General features: G+C 38.9%; 23 non-coding genes and 1 pseudogene across 23 annotated transcripts; 23 read left to right on the top strand and 1 right to left on the bottom strand.

The window, feature by feature from the left end:
• LOC141326063 (uncharacterized) overlaps window positions 1-18,692 on the bottom strand; it is a 208,060-nt pseudogene that overhangs the window by 152,929 nt on the left and 36,439 nt on the right.
• Window positions 5,034-5,152, top strand: LOC141326588 (5S ribosomal RNA). The gene has a single exon (XR_012353944.1). It is a non-coding gene; the product is annotated as a 5S ribosomal RNA (ribosomal RNA).
• LOC141327660 (5S ribosomal RNA) lies at window positions 5,237-5,355 on the top strand. Its single transcript, XR_012354940.1, has one exon. It is a non-coding gene; the product is annotated as a 5S ribosomal RNA (ribosomal RNA).
• LOC141327850 (5S ribosomal RNA) lies at window positions 5,440-5,558 on the top strand. The gene has a single exon (XR_012355122.1). It is a non-coding gene; the product is annotated as a 5S ribosomal RNA (ribosomal RNA).
• Window positions 6,360-6,478, top strand: LOC141327539 (5S ribosomal RNA). Its single transcript, XR_012354827.1, has one exon. It is a non-coding gene; the product is annotated as a 5S ribosomal RNA (ribosomal RNA).
• On the top strand, window positions 7,280-7,398 carry LOC141327538 (5S ribosomal RNA). The gene has a single exon (XR_012354826.1). It is a non-coding gene; the product is annotated as a 5S ribosomal RNA (ribosomal RNA).
• On the top strand, window positions 7,483-7,601 carry LOC141327537 (5S ribosomal RNA). Its single transcript, XR_012354825.1, has one exon. It is a non-coding gene; the product is annotated as a 5S ribosomal RNA (ribosomal RNA).
• Window positions 7,686-7,804, top strand: LOC141327659 (5S ribosomal RNA). The gene has a single exon (XR_012354939.1). It is a non-coding gene; the product is annotated as a 5S ribosomal RNA (ribosomal RNA).
• Window positions 8,599-8,717, top strand: LOC141327536 (5S ribosomal RNA). Its single transcript, XR_012354824.1, has one exon. It is a non-coding gene; the product is annotated as a 5S ribosomal RNA (ribosomal RNA).
• On the top strand, window positions 9,519-9,637 carry LOC141326639 (5S ribosomal RNA). The gene has a single exon (XR_012353995.1). It is a non-coding gene; the product is annotated as a 5S ribosomal RNA (ribosomal RNA).
• LOC141327535 (5S ribosomal RNA) lies at window positions 10,432-10,550 on the top strand. The gene has a single exon (XR_012354823.1). It is a non-coding gene; the product is annotated as a 5S ribosomal RNA (ribosomal RNA).
• LOC141327534 (5S ribosomal RNA) lies at window positions 11,345-11,463 on the top strand. The gene has a single exon (XR_012354822.1). It is a non-coding gene; the product is annotated as a 5S ribosomal RNA (ribosomal RNA).
• On the top strand, window positions 12,265-12,383 carry LOC141327532 (5S ribosomal RNA). The gene has a single exon (XR_012354821.1). It is a non-coding gene; the product is annotated as a 5S ribosomal RNA (ribosomal RNA).
• LOC141327530 (5S ribosomal RNA) lies at window positions 12,468-12,586 on the top strand. Its single transcript, XR_012354819.1, has one exon. It is a non-coding gene; the product is annotated as a 5S ribosomal RNA (ribosomal RNA).
• On the top strand, window positions 12,671-12,789 carry LOC141327658 (5S ribosomal RNA). The gene has a single exon (XR_012354938.1). It is a non-coding gene; the product is annotated as a 5S ribosomal RNA (ribosomal RNA).
• Window positions 13,591-13,709, top strand: LOC141327657 (5S ribosomal RNA). The gene has a single exon (XR_012354937.1). It is a non-coding gene; the product is annotated as a 5S ribosomal RNA (ribosomal RNA).
• On the top strand, window positions 14,512-14,630 carry LOC141327639 (5S ribosomal RNA). Its single transcript, XR_012354921.1, has one exon. It is a non-coding gene; the product is annotated as a 5S ribosomal RNA (ribosomal RNA).
• Window positions 14,715-14,833, top strand: LOC141326822 (5S ribosomal RNA). The gene has a single exon (XR_012354169.1). It is a non-coding gene; the product is annotated as a 5S ribosomal RNA (ribosomal RNA).
• LOC141327529 (5S ribosomal RNA) lies at window positions 15,628-15,746 on the top strand. The gene has a single exon (XR_012354818.1). It is a non-coding gene; the product is annotated as a 5S ribosomal RNA (ribosomal RNA).
• Window positions 16,541-16,659, top strand: LOC141327528 (5S ribosomal RNA). Its single transcript, XR_012354817.1, has one exon. It is a non-coding gene; the product is annotated as a 5S ribosomal RNA (ribosomal RNA).
• On the top strand, window positions 16,744-16,862 carry LOC141327733 (5S ribosomal RNA). Its single transcript, XR_012355010.1, has one exon. It is a non-coding gene; the product is annotated as a 5S ribosomal RNA (ribosomal RNA).
• LOC141327843 (5S ribosomal RNA) lies at window positions 17,664-17,782 on the top strand. The gene has a single exon (XR_012355116.1). It is a non-coding gene; the product is annotated as a 5S ribosomal RNA (ribosomal RNA).
• Window positions 17,867-17,985, top strand: LOC141327527 (5S ribosomal RNA). The gene has a single exon (XR_012354816.1). It is a non-coding gene; the product is annotated as a 5S ribosomal RNA (ribosomal RNA).
• Window positions 18,070-18,188, top strand: LOC141327701 (5S ribosomal RNA). Its single transcript, XR_012354979.1, has one exon. It is a non-coding gene; the product is annotated as a 5S ribosomal RNA (ribosomal RNA).

The following is an 18,692-nucleotide window of genomic DNA, read 5'->3' as shown; positions in this document are numbered from 1 at the left end:
TGTTTCTTTCATGCATTTGCCTGTCTACCTGGATGATGAAGAAATTTTAGGAAAATTGAATGGATGGGGTGTTCTACCCGTGTCAAAAATGAAACGAAGGCTGTATCCGGGCACTAACATTGAGGATGGTACAAGGTTTGTTAGAGTGAGGTTCCCAAGAGAAGTTGTCTCCCTCCCTTACAGCACAAAGCTGGAAACAGCTGAAGGGCCGCAATATTTCCGGGTGATGCATAGCCACCAGGTGAAGACCTGTCGGTTGTGCATGAGCCCGGAACATCTAATGAAAGATTGCCCTGATTTTAAATGCCACAAATGTGAGGAGAGGGGGCACTTCGCACGGGACTGTACTGCGGTTAAGTGCCCGGAATGCCGAAAGATCTTAGACAGATGTGAGTGTTGGTTTGGGGAAGAGGAGGGAGGTACAGAAATCCAGGTGGATGGGCAAATGCATGAAAGAAACAGCAAGCATGACGGAAATATTGAAAAAGAGAATGCAACAGAGAGTTTGCAGCAACATGAAATGGAAAAAGAAACAAACAACGAGAAGGACAGAGAAGGCGAGCAAAAGGAGGAAAATAGCAAGCAACAAACACTACAAGGAACTTTAACATGGACACCAATGGAAATAACTTCAACTTTTAAAGATTTTCTGGATGAGGTGGATAAAGAGAGACAAGTGGAAAAGAAGCAAAACAAAGAAACAGACAGTGAAGAAGAGGAAAACATGGAGGACATGGGAAAGGACAGAGTGGAGAAACCAACAAGAAGACGGACATTAAAGGTAACACCAAATGTGGAAGTTGCAAGAAAAACAATTATGAAAAAGGGACGAGTAAAATGTTTGAACCGATATGAAGTACTGATGGGTTTGGAGGAGGACTGAGAAGATGGTTTTTAAATGTTTACCACTTTTTTTAATGGTTTTAAATTGTGTGACTTTTAATGCAAGAGGGCTGTTAGATTTTAAAAAATTTGAAAAAGTTAAAGAAAAATGCAAGAGAGAAGACATCATTGCACTACAGGAAACAAACTGGAGGGATGATTTAATGAATGATTTTAAAAAAAGATGGGATGGAGGTGTTTTATATAATAATGGAGATGGAAGGCTGGGGAGAGGAGTGGCATTTTTAATGAAGGAAGATATTTTTAAAGTAAGCACAATTATATTTAAGGACAACGTGGGGAAATGTATGGTAGTCAAAACAAAATATGAAGAAAGAGATTTGATTTTAGTAAATGTACATGCACCGGGGGAGGAGAAGGCAAAGAAAGAGTTCTTTAATGTTTTAAGAAATGTTCTTAAGAAACATAGAGATATAATAATGATGGGTGATTTTAACACAGTTTTTAGTAAACAAGACATGGCAGAAGGAATGGTTTTTAAAACTGACAGAGGGAGAAAAGAATTAAAAGCTTTAATGCAAGAAAATAATATGACAGATGTTTGGAGAGAAAGAAATGAAAAGAAAAAAGAATTTTCAAGAAGACAAATAGTGGGACATTTTTTATGCCAAACCAGAATAGACTTTATTTTATGTACGAGAAATGTGGAGAATTTTATTGAGAAGATTAAGTATGAAGAAACAAGTTTTAGCGATCACAAGTTTTTATTTTTTATGGTGGACGGGAGTAAAATGCAAAGGGGGCCGGGAGTATGGATTTTAAATACACAGGTTTTAAAGAATGAAGATTATGTTTCAAAGGTTAAGGAAATTATAGCAAAAGAAACGAAAAATGGAATGTATGAAGAGGATAAGAGAATATGGTGGGAGAATGTAAAATTTCTAATCAAAAAATTTTCAATGAAATATTGCAATTTAATACAGAAATGCAAGAGATACAAAGAAAAAGAAATACAAGAAATGTTAGGAATGGAATTGAACAGAGAAAATAAAGACATACAAAAGATCAGGGAAATGGAAGAAAAACTGAAAGAAATAGAAGAAAAAAAGTATGAGGGGGCGAGGCTAAGAAGCAAAGCCAAATATGTGGTGGAGGGAGAAAAATGTACCAAGTTTTTTTTTTGACCTGGAGAAAAAGAGAGAGCAAGCCCAAATGATAAAAGAAATAAAAGGGGTGAAAGGGGAAATTGTGGAAGGGAATGAAAAGGTCTTAAAAGAAATACAAACTTTTTATGAAGATCTGTTTAGCTCAAGGGGTGTGGAAGAAGAAAAGACAAAGAAACTGTTGAATCAGATAAAAGCAAGAGTAAGTGATGAGGATAAAAAAGAATGTGACCAAGAAATTAGGGAAGAAGAGATTGAAAGAGCAATAAATCAACTGAATAAAAAGAAAAGTCCAGGTATAGATGGTTTGGGAACTGAATTTTATTTATGTTTTAAAGGAGTTTTAATAAAGGTTTTAAATGAGGTTTTTAAAGAAATGTTTGAAAAAGAAGGTATTAATGAAAGAACAAGCATGGGGTTAATGAAACTGATATATAAAAGGAAAGGAGAAAAAACTGATTTAAAAAACTACAGACCAATTACAATGTTGAACACGGATCTTAAGATTTTAGCAAAAGTTTTAGCGAATAGATTAAAGGAAGTATTGCCAAGCATAATTAAAACAAATCAAGCATACGGTGTAAAAGGAAGGGACATAGCAGATATAACGATGAGTATAAGAGATGAAATATGGTATATGAAAGAAAAAAATGAAGAGGGATATGTAATTAGTCTAGATTTTGAGAAAGCTTTCGATAGGGTGGAACACGGGTATTTATTTGAGGTTTTAAGGGTTTTTGGTTTTGGGGAAAATTTTATTAAATGGATTGAGATTTTATATAGGGGTGCTCTAACAAGAATAAAATGCAATGGGTTTTTAACAGAATGTTTTAAAATCACTCGATCAATTAGACAGGGTTGTCCACTTTCAGCATTATTATATTCACTTGTATCGGAACCATTAGGATTGCTTATTAGACAGAAAGAAGGAATAATAGGGATAGAAATAGAAGAAAATAAGACAGAGGGAAAAGTTTTTCAATATGCTGATGACACAACAATAATTGTAAAAGGGAAAGAGAGCGTGCAAGAAGTTATGAAGGTTGTAAATGAATACTGTAGAGGGTCTGGAAGTAAAATAAATGAAGACAAAACTGTATACATGAGATTTGGTAAAGCTGGGGATTTAATGGAATGTTTTAATTTCAAGGAAGTGGAAGAAATGAGGATTTTAGGAGTTTTAATGGGGAAGAATGAGAAGAAAGTAAGAGATGACATGTGGGAAGAAATAATAACAAATATAGAGAGAAGATTAAATTTTTGGAAATTAAGAACTTTAAATTTGAAGGGGAAGGTTTTAATATTGAATGTTTTAATGATTTCTAAGCTGTGGTATGTTTTATATGTATCTGAAATACCTTTATGGACGGAACAGAGGTTGAAGAAATCTTTTCTTGACTTTTTATGGGAGGGAAAGCCAGCAAGAATTGCATATAATACAATATTAGGGGCGGTAGAGAGGGGTGGCTTAGGACTGATGGATGTAGAACAGAGAAAAAATGCTTTAAGGGTGAAAATAGTGAAAAAATACCTGCAAGAGGATAACAAAAGTGAGTGGAAGAAAACAATGAAATACTTTTTAAACAAATGTGGTGATTTTAACATGGGGGATGGAATTTTATGGATGAAAACAAAAAATTGGATGACAGAAGGTTTACCAGAGTTTTACAGAGAAATTTTAAGTGCCTGGGGGAAGTTTTTAGCAAACATTGAGTACAATCCACACGGGAGAGAAAACATTTTAAATCAACCTCTGTTCTTAAATAACAACATTTTAAAACAAGAGAAAGAAATATTTTTTAAGAAATGGATGGGAGTGGGGATAACCAGGTTGAGAGATATTTTATATGAGTTCAAAGAGGGGTTTTTACCAACACAATACATTGAGGACACAATGGAAATGGCAAAAGAAGAATATACTGAAAAAGAAATAACAAACAATTATGAAACCATAAAAAATGCAATACCAAAAGACTGGATTAAAAGGATTGAGAGTATGGAAGAAGTGCAAACAGAGAAAATATATGTGAAATTGGGGGAGAAATTGTTTGATTTTAAAGAATGTACTGTAAAAATGTTTTATTGTGTTTTTAGAGATGGTGTTTTTAAAGAGCCGATTGTAAATAAGTACTGGGTGCAAAAATTCAGCGACTTAAAAGTAGATTTTATATGGAGAAACATGAGAGGAAGATGTGTGGAGACAAAATTGGAATGTTTGGAGTATTTTATAAGACATAAGGTGGTTTTTACTGAAATTATTTTAAAGAAAATAGGGATGGAACAAAACGCAATGTGTAAAGTTTGCCAGGAGAAAGAGGAGGGGATTTTACATATGTTTTTATATTGTAAAGAATTGGAGGCCTTTTTAAACAAATGTAAATGTGTAATTAGGGATTTGACTGTGGAATGGGATGAAAATGTAATTGGCTGGAACAGAGTGGTGATGTTGGGGTGGGAAAAGAAGTGTAATAACAAAAAGTTTATAAATCTGTGGATAATGTTGATGAAAAGTGCAATATGGGAAAGAAGAACTGTGGCTAAAAAAGAAAAAACTGTGTTGGATGTTTGGAAACTGTTTAAAAGGAAAACTGAAGTGTACATGGGAAGACTGTATCTGCATTTTAATTGTGAAAATAATTTAGATGCTTTTTATCATGTTTTTACTCCACACGTTTGTTCTGTCTTAAAAGATTTGATGTGGAAACTGCCAGAATTTGAAAGAGATTTCTGAAATTCCTGAATGTATATATAGAGAATGTGATATGAAAATGTTTTGTTTAAAGGAAAACTTTTAATCTTATTTGTATTTTAATGTTTGGAATTTCTTAATAAAAAAAAAAAAAAAAGAGCGCCCGATCTCGTCTGATCTCGGAAGCTAAGCAGCGTCGGGCCTGGTTAGTACTTGGATGGGAGACCGCTTGGGAATACCAGGTGCTGTAAGCTTTTGCCTTTTCTTCACTATTTATATAATATGCTGGCTTTTACGGAGGCTGATCTTTAAATAGCCCACTTTTTGGAGCAGCCCTCGCTTATGGCCATACCGCGCTGAGAGCGCCCGATCTCGTCTGATCTCGGAAGCTAAGCAGCGTCGGGCCTGGTTAGTACTTGGATGGGAGACCTCCTGGGAATACCAGGTGCTGTAAGCTTTTGCCTTTTCTTCACTATTTATATAATATGCTGGCTTTTACGGAGGCTGATCTTTAAATAGCCCACTTTTTGGAGCAGCCCTCGCTTATGGTCATACCGCGCTGAGAGCGCCCGATCTCGTCTGATCTCGGAAGCTAAGCAGCGTCGGGCCTGGTTAGTACTTGGATGGGAGACCGCCTGGGAATACCAGGTGCTGTAAGCTTTTGCCTTTTCTTCACTATTTATATAATATGCTGGCTTTTACGGAGGCTGATCTTTAAATAGCCCACTTTTTGGAGCAGCCCTCGCTTATGGCCATACCGCGCTGAGAGCGCCTGATCTCGTCTGATCTCGGAAGCTAAGCAGCGTCGGGCCTGGTTAGTACTTGGATGGGAGACCGCCTGGGAATACCAGGTGCTGTAAGCTTTTGCCTTTTCTTCACTATTTATATAATATGCTGGCTTTTAGAAAGACGTGTTTTACCGCTCTATTTATTACAATCATTTACATGTATTATAGAGTTTTAAGTGTTTTACATGTTTTTTAGGCCATTTTATTACTCTTAACATTTTAAGTGTATGTGTCTTTAATAAATGGATGGTTGGCCTGTCATATGACTAGACACATGACAGGAAGCAGGAAGTACAACTTTATAAGAGAGCAGCATGACAAACAAAGGACAGTCACCAAACTGTTGGATTGAGGAGTTGCTAATTTTAGAGCTCACCTTTCCATTCACCACCTGCAAACTTTGGATTACACTTTCTGTGGATTGTATATACACTGGTGGACACTCACATTGGACTTATCAACACACTGGGGTTCTTGGACTGTTTTTAGGTTATGGACAAATGAACTGTATTCTTTTAACAGAGTTTACCTGTTTTTAGGGTATGGACAAATGAACTGTATTCTTTTAACAGAGTTTACCTAGTTTTATCGTGTTGTTTTAAAGTCTTTTATGTGAACCTTGTAAATACACCAAATCTATTTAAACCAATTTTCTTTTATGTCTCATTCTTTTAACCACTAGTCATCTCTCACAGTCAAATCTGACCCCATTTTAGTCTTGTAACTCGGCTGATAAGGCCGATTGTTACACTTTTATGGGAGACCGCCTGGGAATACCAGGTGCTGTAAGCTTTTGCCTTTTCTTCACTATTTATATAATATGCTGGCTTTTACGGAGGCTGATCTTTAAATAGCCCACTTTTTGGAGCAGCCCTCGCTTATGGCCATACCGCGCTGAGAGCGCCCGATCTCGTCTGATCTCGGAAGCTAAGCAGCGTCGGGCCTGGTTAGTACTTGGATGGGAGACCGCCTGGGAATACCAGGTGCTGTAAGCTATTGCCTTTTCTTCACTATTTATATAATATGCTGGCTTTTAGAAAGACGTGTTTTACCGCTTTATTTATTACAATCATTTACATGTATTATAGAGTTTTAAGTGTTTTACATGTTTTTTAGGCCATTTTATTACTCTTAACATTTTAAGTGTATGTGTCTTTAATAAATGGATGGTTGGCCTGTCATGTGACTAGACACATGACAGGAAGCAGGAAGTACAACTGTATAAGAGAGCAGCATGACAAACAAAGGACAGTCACCAAACCGTTGGATTGAGGAGTTGCTAATTTTAGAGCTCACCTTTCCATTCACCACCTGCAAACTTTGGATTACTCTTTCTGTGGATTGTATATACACTGGTGGACACTCACATTGGACTTATCAACACACTGGGGTTCTTGGACTGTTTTTAGGGTATGGACAAATGAACTGTATTCTTTTAACAGAGTTTACCTGTTTTTAGGGTATGGACAAATGAACTGTATTCTTTTAACAGAGTTTACCTAGTTTTATCGTGTTGTTTTAAAGTCTTTTCTGTGAACCTTGTAAATACACCAAATCTATTTAAACCAATTTTCTTTTATGTCTCATTCTTTTAACCACTAGTCATCTCTCACAGTTAAATCTGAACCCATTTTAGTCTTGTAACTCGGCTGATAAGGCCGATTGTTACACTTTTATGGGAGACCGCCTGGGAATACCAGGTGCTGTAAGCTTTTGCCTTTTCTTCACTATTTATATAATATGCTGGCTTTTACGGAGGCTGATCTTTAAATAGCCCACTTTTTGGAGCAGCCCTCGCTTATGGCCATACCGCGCTGAGAGCGCCCGATCTCGTCTGATCTCGGAAGCTAAGCAGCGTCGGGCCTGGTTAGTACTTGGATGGGAGACCGCCTGGGAATACCAGGTGCTGTAAGCTTTTGCCTTTTCTTCACTATTTATATAATATGCTGGCTTTTACGGAGGCTGATCTTTAAATAGCCCACTTTTTGGAGCAGCCCTCGCTTATGGCCATACCGCGCTGAGAGCGCCCGATCTCGTCTGATCTCGGAAGCTAAGCAGCGTCGGGCCTGGTTAGTACTTGGATGGGAGACCGCCTGGGAATACCAGGTGCTGTAAGCTTTTGCCTTTTCTTCACTATTTATATAATATGCTGGCTTTTACGGAGGCTGATCTTTAAATAGCCCACTTTTTGGAGCAGCCCTCGCTTATGGTCATACCGCGCTGAGAGCGCCCGATCTCGTCTGATCTCGGAAGCTAAGCAGCGTCGGGCCTGGTTAGTACTTGGATGGGAGACCGCCTGGGAATACCAGGTGCTGTAAGCTTTTGCCTTTTCTTCACTATTTATATAATATGCTGGCTTTTAGAAAGACGTGTTTTACCGCTCTATTTATTACAATCATTTACATGTATTATAGAGTTTTAAGTGTTTTACATGTTTTTTAGGCCATTTTATTACTCTTAACATTTTAAGTGTATGTGTCTTTAATAAATGGATGGTTGGCCTGTCATGTGACTAGACACATGACAGGAAGCAGGAAGTACAACTGTATAAGAGAGCAGCATGACAAACAAAGGACAGTCACCAAACTGTTGGATTGAGGAGTTGCTAATTTTAGAGCTCACCTTTCCATTCACCACCTGCAAACTTTGGATTACACTTTCTGTGGATACACTGGTGGACACTCACATTGGACTTATCAACACACTGGGGTTCTTGGACTGTTTTTAGGGTATGGACAAATGAACTGTATTCTTTTAACAGAGTTTACCTGTTTTTAGGGTATGGACAAATGAACTGTATTCTTTTAACAGAGTTTACCTAGTTTTATCGTGTTGTTTTAAAGTCTTTTATGTGAACCTTGTAAATACACCAAATCTATTTAAACCAATTTTATTTTATGTCTCATTCTTTTAACCACTAGTCATCTCTCACAGTTAAATCTGACCCCATTTTAGTCTTGTAACTCGGCTGATAAGGCCGATTGTTACACTTTTATGGGAGACCGCCTGGGAATACCAGGTGCTGTAAGCTTTTGCCTTTTCTTCACTATTTATATAATATGCTGGCTTTTACGGAGGCTGATCTTTAAATAGCCCACTTTTTGGAGCAGCCCTCGCTTATGGCCATACCGCGCTGAGAGCGCCCGATCTCGTCTGATCTCGGAAGCTAAGCAGCGTCGGGCCTGGTTAGTACTTGGATGGGAGACCGCCTGGGAATACCAGGTGCTGTAAGCTTTTGCCTTTTCTTCACTATTTATATAATATGCTGGCTTTTAGAAAGACGTGTTTTACCGCTCTATTTATTACAATCATTTACATGTATTATAGAGTTTTAAGTGTTTTACATGTTTTTTAGGCCATTTTATTACTCTTAACATTTTAAGTGTATGTGTCTTTAATAAATGGATGGTTGGCCTGTCATATGACTAGACACATGACAGGAAGCAGGAAGTACAACTGTATAAGAGAGCAGCATGACAAACAAAGGACAGTCACCAAACTGTTGGATTGAGGAGTTGCTAATTTTAGAGCTCACCTTTCCATTCACCACCTGCAAACTTTGGATTACACTTTCTGTGGATTGTATATACACTGGTGGACACTCACATTGGACTTATCAACACACTGGGGTTCTTGGACTGTTTTTAGGGTATGGACAAATGAATTGTATTCTTTTAACAGAGTTTACCTGTTTTTAGGGTATGGACAAATGAACTGTATTCTTTTAACAGAGTTTACCTAGTTTTATCGTGTTGTTTTAAAGTCTTTTATGTGAACCTTGTAAATACACCAAATCTATTTAAACCAATTTTCTTTTATGTCTCATTCTTTTAACCACTAGTCATCTCTCACAGTTAAATCTGACCCCATTTTAGTCTTGTAACTCGGCTGATAAGGCCGATTGTTACACTTTTATGGGAGACCGCCTGGGAATACCAGGTGCTGTAAGCTTTTGCCTTTTCTTCACTATTTATATAATATGCTCGCTTTTACGGAGGCTGATCTTTAAATAGCCCACTTTTTGGAGCAGCCCTCGCTTATGGCCATACCGCGCTGAGAGCGCCCGATCTCGTCTGATCTCGGAAGCTAAGCACCGTCGGGCCTGGTTAGTACTTGGATGGGAGACCGCCTGGGAATACCAGGTGCTGTAAGCTTTTGCCTTTTCTTCACTATTTATATAATATGCTGGCTTTTAGAAAGACGTGTTTTACCGCTTTATTTATTACAATCATTTACATGTATTATAGAGTTTTAAGTGTTTTACATGTTTTTTAGGCCATTTTATTACTCTTAACATTTTAAGTGTATGTGTCTTTAATAAATGGATGGTTGGCCTGTCATGTGACTAGACACATGACAGGAAGCAGGAAGTACAACTGTATAAGAGAGCAGCATGACAAACAAAGGACAGTCACCAAACTGTTGGATTGAGGAGTTGCTAATTTTAGAGCTCACCTTTCCATTCACCACCTGCAAACTTTGGATTACACTTTCTGTGGATACACTGGTGGACACTCACATTGGACTTATCAACACACTGGGGTTCTTGGACTGTTTTTAGGGTATGGACAAATGAACTGTATTCTTTTAACAGAGTTTACCTGTTTTTAGGGTATGGACAAATGAACTGTATTCTTTTAACAGAGTTTACCTAGTTTTATCGTGTTGTTTTAAAGTCTTTTATGTGAACCTTGTAAATACACCAAATCTATTTAAACCAATTTTATTTTATGTCTCATTCTTTTAACCACTAGTCATCTCTCACAGTTAAATCTGACCCCATTTTAGTCTTGTAACTCGGCTGATAAGGCCGATTGTTACACTTTTATGGGAGACCGCCTGGGAATACCAGGTGCTGTAAGCTTTTGCCTTTTCTTCACTATTTATATAATATGCTGGCTTTTACGGAGGCTGATCTTTAAATAGCCCACTTTTTGGAGCAGCCCTCGCTTATGGCCATACCGCGCTGAGAGCGCCCGATCTCGTCTGATCTCGGAAGCTAAGCAGCGTCGGGCCTGGTTAGTACTTGGATGGGAGACCGCCTGGGAATACCAGGTGCTGTAAGCTTTTGCCTTTTCTTCACTATTTATATAATATGCTGGCTTTTAGAAAGACGTGTTTTACCGCTCTATTTATTACAATCATTTACATGTATTATAGAGTTTTAAGTGTTTTACATGTTTTTTAGGCCATTTTATTACTCTTAACATTTTAAGTGTATGTGTCTTTAATAAATGGATGGTTGGCCTGTCATGTGACTAGACACATGACAGGAAGCAGGAAGTACAACTGTATAAGAGAGCAGCATGACAAACAAAGGACAGTCACCAAACTGTTGGATTGAGGAGTTGCTAATTTTAGAGCTCACCTTTCCATTCACCACCTGCAAACTTTGGATTACACTTTCTGTGGATACACTGGTGGACACTCACATTGGACTTATCAACACACTGGGGTTCTTGGACTGTTTTTAGGGTATGGACAAATGAACTGTATTCTTTTAACAGAGTTTACCTGTTTTTAGGGTATGGACAAATGAACTGTATTCTTTTAACAGAGTTTACCTAGTTTTATCGTGTTTTTTTAAAGTCTTTTATGTGAACCTTGTAAATGCACCAAATCTATTTAAACCAATTTTATTTTATGTCTCATTCTTTTAACCACTAGTCATCTCTCACAGTTAAATCTGACCCCATTTTAGTCTTGTAACTCGGCTGATAAGGCCGATTGTTACACTTTTATGGGAGACCGCCTGGGAATACCAGGTGCTGTAAGCTTTTGCCTTTTCTTCACTATTTATATAATATGCTGGCTTTTACGGAGGCTGATCTTTAAATAGCCCACTTTTTGGAGCAGCCCTCGCTTATGGCCATACCGCGCTGAGAGCGCCCGATCTCGTCTGATCTCGGAAGCTAAGCAGCGTCGGGCCTGGTTAGTACTTGGATGGGAGACCGCCTGGGAATACCAGGTGCTGTAAGCTTTTGCCTTTTCTTCACTATTTATATAATATGCTGGCTTTTAGAAAGACGTGTTTTACCGCTCTATTTATTACAATCATTTACATGTATTATAGAGTTTTAAGTGTTTTACATGTTTTTTAGGCCATTTTATTACTCTTAACATTTTAAGTGTATGTGTCTTTAATAAATGGATGGTTGGCCTGTCATGTGACTAGACACATGACAGGAAGCAGGAAGTACAACTGTATAAGAGAGCAGCATGACAAACAAAGGACAGTCACCAAACTGTTGGATTGAGGAGTTGCTTATTTTAGAGCTCACCTTTCCATTCACCACCTGCAAACTTTGGATTACACTTTCTGTGGATTGTATATACACTGGTGGACACTCACATTGGACTTATCAACACACTGGGGTTCTTGGACTGTTTTTAGGGTATGGACAAATGAACTGTATTCTTTTAACAGAGTTTACCTGTTTTTAGGGTATGGACAAATGAACTGTATTCTTTTAACAGAGTTTACCTAGTTTTATCGTGTTGTTTTAAAGTCTTTTATGTGAACCTTGTAAATACACCAAATCTATTTAAACCAATTTTCTTTTATGTCTCATTCTTTTAACCACTAGTCATCTCTCACAGTTAAATCTGAACCCATTTTAGTCTTGTAACTCGGCTGATAAGGCCGATTGTTACACTTTTATGGGAGACCGCCTGGGAATACCAGGTGCTGTAAGCTTTTGCCTTTTCTTCACTATTTATATAATATGCTGGCTTTTACGGAGGCTGATCTTTAAATAGCCCACTTTTTGGAGCAGCCCTCGCTTATGGCCATACCGCGCTGAGAGCGCCCGATCTCGTCTGATCTCGGAAGCTAAGCAGCGTCGGGCCTGGTTAGTACTTGGATGGGAGACCGCCTGGGAATACCAGGTGCTGTAAGCTTTTGCCTTTTCTTCACTATTTATATAATATGCTGGCTTTTACGGAGGCTGATCTTTAAATAGCCCACTTTTTGGAGCAGCCCTCGCTTATGGCCATACCGCGCTGAGAGCGCCCGATCTCGTCTGATCTCGGAAGCTAAGCAGCGTCGGGCCTGGTTAGTACTTGGATGGGAGACCGCCTGGGAATACCAGGTGCTGTAAGCTTTTGCCTTTTCTTCACTATTTATATAATATGCTGGCTTTTACGGAGGCTGATCTTTAAATAGCCCACTTTTTGGAGCAGCCCTCGCTTATGGTCATACCGCGCTGAGAGCGCCCGATCTCGTCTGATCTCGGAAGCTAAGCAGCGTCGGGCCTGGTTAGTACTTGGATGGGAGACCGCCTGGGAATACCAGGTGCTGTAAGCTTTTGCCTTTTCTTCACTATTTATATAATATGCTGGCTTTTAGAAAGACGTGTTTTACCGCTCTATTTATTACAATCATTTACATGTATTATAGAGTTTTAAGTGTTTTATATGTTTTTTAGGCCATTTTATTACTCTTAACATTTTAAGTGTATGTGTCTTTAATAAATGGATGGTTGGCCTGTCATGTGACTAGACACATGACAGGAAGCAGGAAGTACAACTGTATAAGAGAGCAGCATGACAAACAAAGGACAGTCACCAAACCGTTGGATTGAGGAGTTGCTAATTTTAGAGCTCACCTTTCCATTCACCACCTGCAAACTTTGGATTACACTTTCTGTGGATTGTATATACACTGGTGGACACTCACATTGGACTTATCAACACACTGGGGTTCTTGGACTGTTTTTAGGGTATGGACAAATGAACTGTATTCTTTTAACAGAGTTTACCTGTTTTTAGGGTATGGACAAATTAACTGTATTCTTTTAACAGAGTTTACCTAGTTTTATCGTGTTGTTTTAAAGTCTTTTATGTGAACCTTGTAAATACACCAAATCTATTTAAACCAATTTTCTTTTATGTCTCATTCTTTTAACCACTAGTCATCTCTCACAGTTAAATCTGACCCCATTTTAGTCTTGTAACTCGGCTGATAAGGCAGATTGTTACACTTTTATGGGAGACCACCTGGGAATACCAGGTGCTGTAAGCTTTTGCCTTTTCTTCACTATTTATATAATATGCTGGCTTTTACGGAGGCTGATCTTTAAATAGCCCACTTTTTGGAGCAGCCCTCGCTTATGGTCATACCGCGCTGAGAGCGCCCGATCTCGTCTGATCTCGGAAGCTAAGCAGCGTCGGGCCTGGTTAGTACTTGGATGGGAGACCGCCTGGGAATACCAGGTGCTGTAAGCTTTTGCCTTTTCTTCACTATTTATATAATATGCTGGCTTTTAGAAAGAGGTGTTTTATCGCTCTATTTATTACAATCATTTACATGTATTATAGAGTTTTAAGTGTTTTACATGTTTTTTAGGCCATTTTATTACTCTTAACATTTTAAGTGTATGTGTCTTTAATAAATGGATGGATGGCCTGTCATGTGACTAGACACATGACAGGAAGCAGGAAGTACAACTGTATAAGAGAGCAGCATGACAAACAAAGGACAGTCACCAAACTGTTGGATTGAGGAGTTGCTAATTTTAGAGCTCACCTTTCCATTCACCACCTGCAAACTTTGGATTACACTTTCTGTGGATTGTATATACACTGGTGGACACTCACATTGGACTTATCAACACACTGGGGTTCTTGGACTGTTTTTAGGGTATGGACAAATGAACTGTATTCTTTTAACAGAGTTTACCTGTTTTTAGGGTATGGACAAATGAACTGTATTCTTTTTAACAGAGTTTACCTAGTTTTATCGTGTTGTTTTAAAGTCTTTTATGTGAACCTTGTAAATACACCAAATCTATTTAAACCAATTTTCTTTTATATCTCATTCTTTTAACCACTAGTCATCTCTCACAGTTAAATCTGACCCCATTTTAGTCTTGTAACTCGGCTGATAAGGCCAATTGTTACACTTTTATGGGAGACCGCCTGGGAATACCAGGTGCTGTAAGCTTTTGCCTTTTCTTCACTATTTATATAATAGGCTGGCTTTTACGGAGGCTGATCTTTAAATAGCCCACTTTTTGGAGCAGCCCTCGCTTATGGCCATACCGCGCTGAGAGCGCCCGATCTCGTCTGATCTCGGAAGCTAAGCAGCGTCGGGCCTGGTTAGTACTTGGATGGGAGACCGCCTGGGAATACCAGGTGCTATAAGCTTTTGCCTTTTCTTCACTATTTATATAATATGCTGGCTTTTACGGAGGCTGATCTTTAAATAGCCCACTTTTTGGAGCAGCCCTCGCTTATGGCCATACCGCGCTGAGAGCGTCCGATCTCGTCTGATCTCGGAAGCTAAGCAGCGTCGGGCCTAGTTAGTACTTGGATGGGAGACCGCCTGGGAATACCAGGTGCTGTAAGCTTTTGCCTTTTCTTCACTATTTATATAATATGCTGGCTTTTAGAAAGACGTGTTTTACCGCTCTATTTATTACAATCATTTACATGTATTATAGAGTTTTAAGTGTTTTACATGTTTTTTAGGCCATTTTATTACTCTTAACATTTTAAGTGTATGTGTCTTTAATAAATGGATGGTTGGCCTGTCATGTGACTAGACACATGACAGGAAGCAGGAAGTACAACTGTATAAGAGAGCAGCATGACAAACAAAGGACAGTCACCAAACTGTTGGATTGAGGAGTTGCTAATTTTAGAGCTCACCTTTCCATTCACCACCTGCAAACTTTGGATTACACTTTCTGTGGATACACTGGTGGACACTCACATTGGACTTATCAACACACTGGGGTTCTTGGACTGTTTTTAGGGTATGGACAAATGAACTGTATTCTTTTAACAGAGTTTACCTGTTTTTAGGGTATGGACAAATGAACTGTATTCTTTTAACAGAGTTTACCTAGTTTTATCGTGTTTTTTTAAAGTCTTTTATGTGAACCTTGTAAATACACCAAATCTATTTAAACCAATTTTATTTTATGTCTCATTCTTTTAACCACTAGTCATCTCTCACAGTTAAATCTGACCCCATTTTAGTCTTGTAACTCGGCTGATAAGGCCGATTGTTACACTTTTATGGGAGACCGCCTGGGAATACCAGGTGCTGTAAGCTTTTGCCTTTTCTTCACTATTTATATAATATGCTGGCTTTTACGGAGGCTGATCTTTAAATAGCCCACTTTTTGGAGCAGCCCTCGCTTATGGCCATACCGCGCTGAGAGCGCCCGATCTCGTCTGATCTCGGAAGCTAAGCAGCGTCGGGCCTGGTTAGTACTTGGATGGGAGACCGCCTGGGAATACCAGGTGCTGTAAGCTTTTGCCTTTTCTTCACTATTTATATAATATGCTGGCTTTTAGAAAGACGTGTTTTACCGCTCTATTTATTACAATCATTTACATGTATTATAGAGTTTTAAGTGTTTTACATGTTTTTTAGGCCATTTTATTACTCTTAACATTTTAAGTGTATGTGTCTTTAATAAATGGATGGTTGGCCTGTCATGTGACTAGACACATGACAGGAAGCAGGAAGTACAACTGTATAAGAGAGCAGCATGACAAACAAAGGACAGTCACCAAACTGTTGGATTGAGGAGTTGCTAATTTTAGAGCTCACCTTTCCATTCACCACCTGCAAACTTTGGATTACACTTTCTGTGGATACACTGGTGGACACTCACATTGGACTTATCAACACACTGGGGTTCTTGGACTGTTTTTAGGTTATGGACAAATGAACTGTATTCTTTTAACAGAGTTTACCTGTTTTTAGGGTATGGACAAATGAACTGTATTCTTTTAACAGAGTTTACCTAGTTTTATCGTGTTGTTTTAAAGTCTTTTATGTGAACCTTGTAAATACACCAAATCTATTTAAACCAATTTTATTTTATGTCTCATTCTTTTAACCACTAGTCATCTCTCACAGTTAAATCTGACCCCATTTTAGTCTTGTAACTCGGCTGATAAGGCCGATTGTTACACTTTTATGGGAGACCGCCTGGGAATACCAGGTGCTGTAAGCTTTTGCCTTTTCTTCACTATTTATATAATATGCTGGCTTTTACGGAGGCTGATCTTTAAATAGCCCACTTTTTGGAGCAGCCCTCGCTTATGGCCATACCGCGCTGAGAGCGCCCGATCTCGTCTGATCTCGGAAGCTAAGCAGCGTCGGGCCTGGTTAGTACTTGGATGGGAGACCGCCTGGGAATACCAGGTGCTGTAAGCTTTTGCCTTTTCTTCACTATTTATATAATATGCTGGCTTTTACGGAGGCTGATCTTTAAATAGCCCACTTTTTGGAGCAGCCCTTGCTTATGGCCATACCGCGCTGAGAGTGCCCGATCTCGTCTGATCTCGGAAGCTAAGCAGCGTCGGGCCTGGTTAGTACTTGGATGGGAGACCGCCTGGGAATACCAGGTGCTGTAAGCTTTTGCCTTTTCTTCACTATTTATATAATATGCTGGCTTTTAGAAAGACGTGTTTTACCGCTTTATTTATTACAATCATTTACATGTATTATAGAGTTTTAAGTGTTTTACATGTTTTTTAGGCCATTTTATTACTCTTAACATTTTAAGTGTATGTGTCTTTAATAAATGGATGGTTGGCCTGTCATGTGACTAGACACATGACAGGAAGCAGGAAGTACAACTGTATAAGAGAGCAGCATGACAAACAAAGGACAGTCACCAAACTGTTGGATTGAGGAGTTGCTAATTTTAGAGCTCACCTTTCCATTCACCACCTGCAAACTTTGGATTACACTTTCTGTGGATTGTATATACACTGGTGGACACTCACATTGGACTTATCAACACACTGGGGTTCTTGGACTGTTTTTAGGGTATGGACAAATGAGCTGTATTCTTTTAACAGAGTTTACCTGTTTTTAGGGTATGGACAAATGAACTGTATTCTTTTAACAGAGTTTACCTAGTTTTATCGTGTTGTTTTAAAGTCTTTTCTGTGAACCTTGTAAATACACCAAATCTATTTAAACCAATTTTCTTTTATGTCTCATTCTTTTAACCACTAGTCATCTCTCACAGTTAAATCTGAACCCATTTTAGTTTTGTAACTCGGCTGATAAGGCCGATTGTTACACTTTTATGGGAGACCGCCTGGGAATACCAGGTGCTGTAAGCTTTTGCCTTTTCTTCACTATTTATATAATATGCTGGCTTTTACGGAGGCTGATCTTTAAATAGCCCACTTTTTGGAGCAGCCCTCGCTTATGGCCATACCGCGCTGAGAGCGCCCGATCTCGTCTGATCTCGGAAGCTAAGCAGCGTCGGGCCTGTTTAGTACTTGGATGGGAGACCGCCTGGGAATACCAGGTGCTGTAAGCTTTTGCCTTTTCTTCACTATTTATATAATATGCTGGCTTTTACGGAGGCTGATCTTTAAATAGCCCACTTTTTGGAGCGGCCCTCGCTTATGGCCATACCGCGCTGAGAGCGCCCGATCTCGTCTGATCTCGGAAGCTAAGCAGCGTCGGGCCTGGTTAGTACTTGGATGGGAGACCGCCTGGGAATACCAGGTGCTGTAAGCTTTTGCCTTTTCTTCACTATTTATATAATATGCTGGCTTTTACGGAGGCTGATCTTTAAATAGCCCACTTTTTGGAGCAGCCCTCGCTTATGGTCATACCGCGCTGAGAGCGCCCGATCTCGTCTGATCTCGGAAGCTAAGCAGCGTCGGGCCTGGATAGTACTTGGATGGGAGACCGCCTGGGAATACCAGGTGCTGTAAGCTTTTGCCTTTTCTTCACTATTTATATAATATGCTGGCTTTTAGAAAGACGTGTTTTACCGCTTTATTTATTACAATCATTTACATGTATTATAGAGTTTTAAGTGTTTTACATGTTTTTTAGGCCATTTTATTACTCTTAACATTTTAAGTGTATGTGTCTTTAATAAATGGATGGTTGGCCTGTCATGTGACTAGACACATGACAGGAAGCAGGAAGTACAACTGTATAAGAGAGCAGCATGACAAACAAAGGACAGTCACCAAACTGTTGGATTGAGGAGTTGCTAATTTTAGAGCTCACCTTTCCATTCACCACCTGCAAACTTTGGATTACACTTTCTGTGGATTGTATATACACTGGTGGACACTCACATTGGACTTATCAACACACTGGGGTTCTTGGACTGTTTTTAGGGTATGGACAAATGAACTGTATTCTTTTAACAGAGTTTACCTGTTTTTAGGGTATGGACAAATGAACTGTATTCTTTTAACAGAGTTTAC

Source organism: Garra rufa, chromosome 2, assembly GCF_049309525.1.
Source record: "Garra rufa chromosome 2, GarRuf1.0, whole genome shotgun sequence".
In the NCBI taxonomy this organism is placed as follows: domain Eukaryota; kingdom Metazoa; phylum Chordata; class Actinopteri; order Cypriniformes; family Cyprinidae; genus Garra; species Garra rufa.
This window is presented reverse-complemented; position numbering and strand designations above follow the sequence as displayed.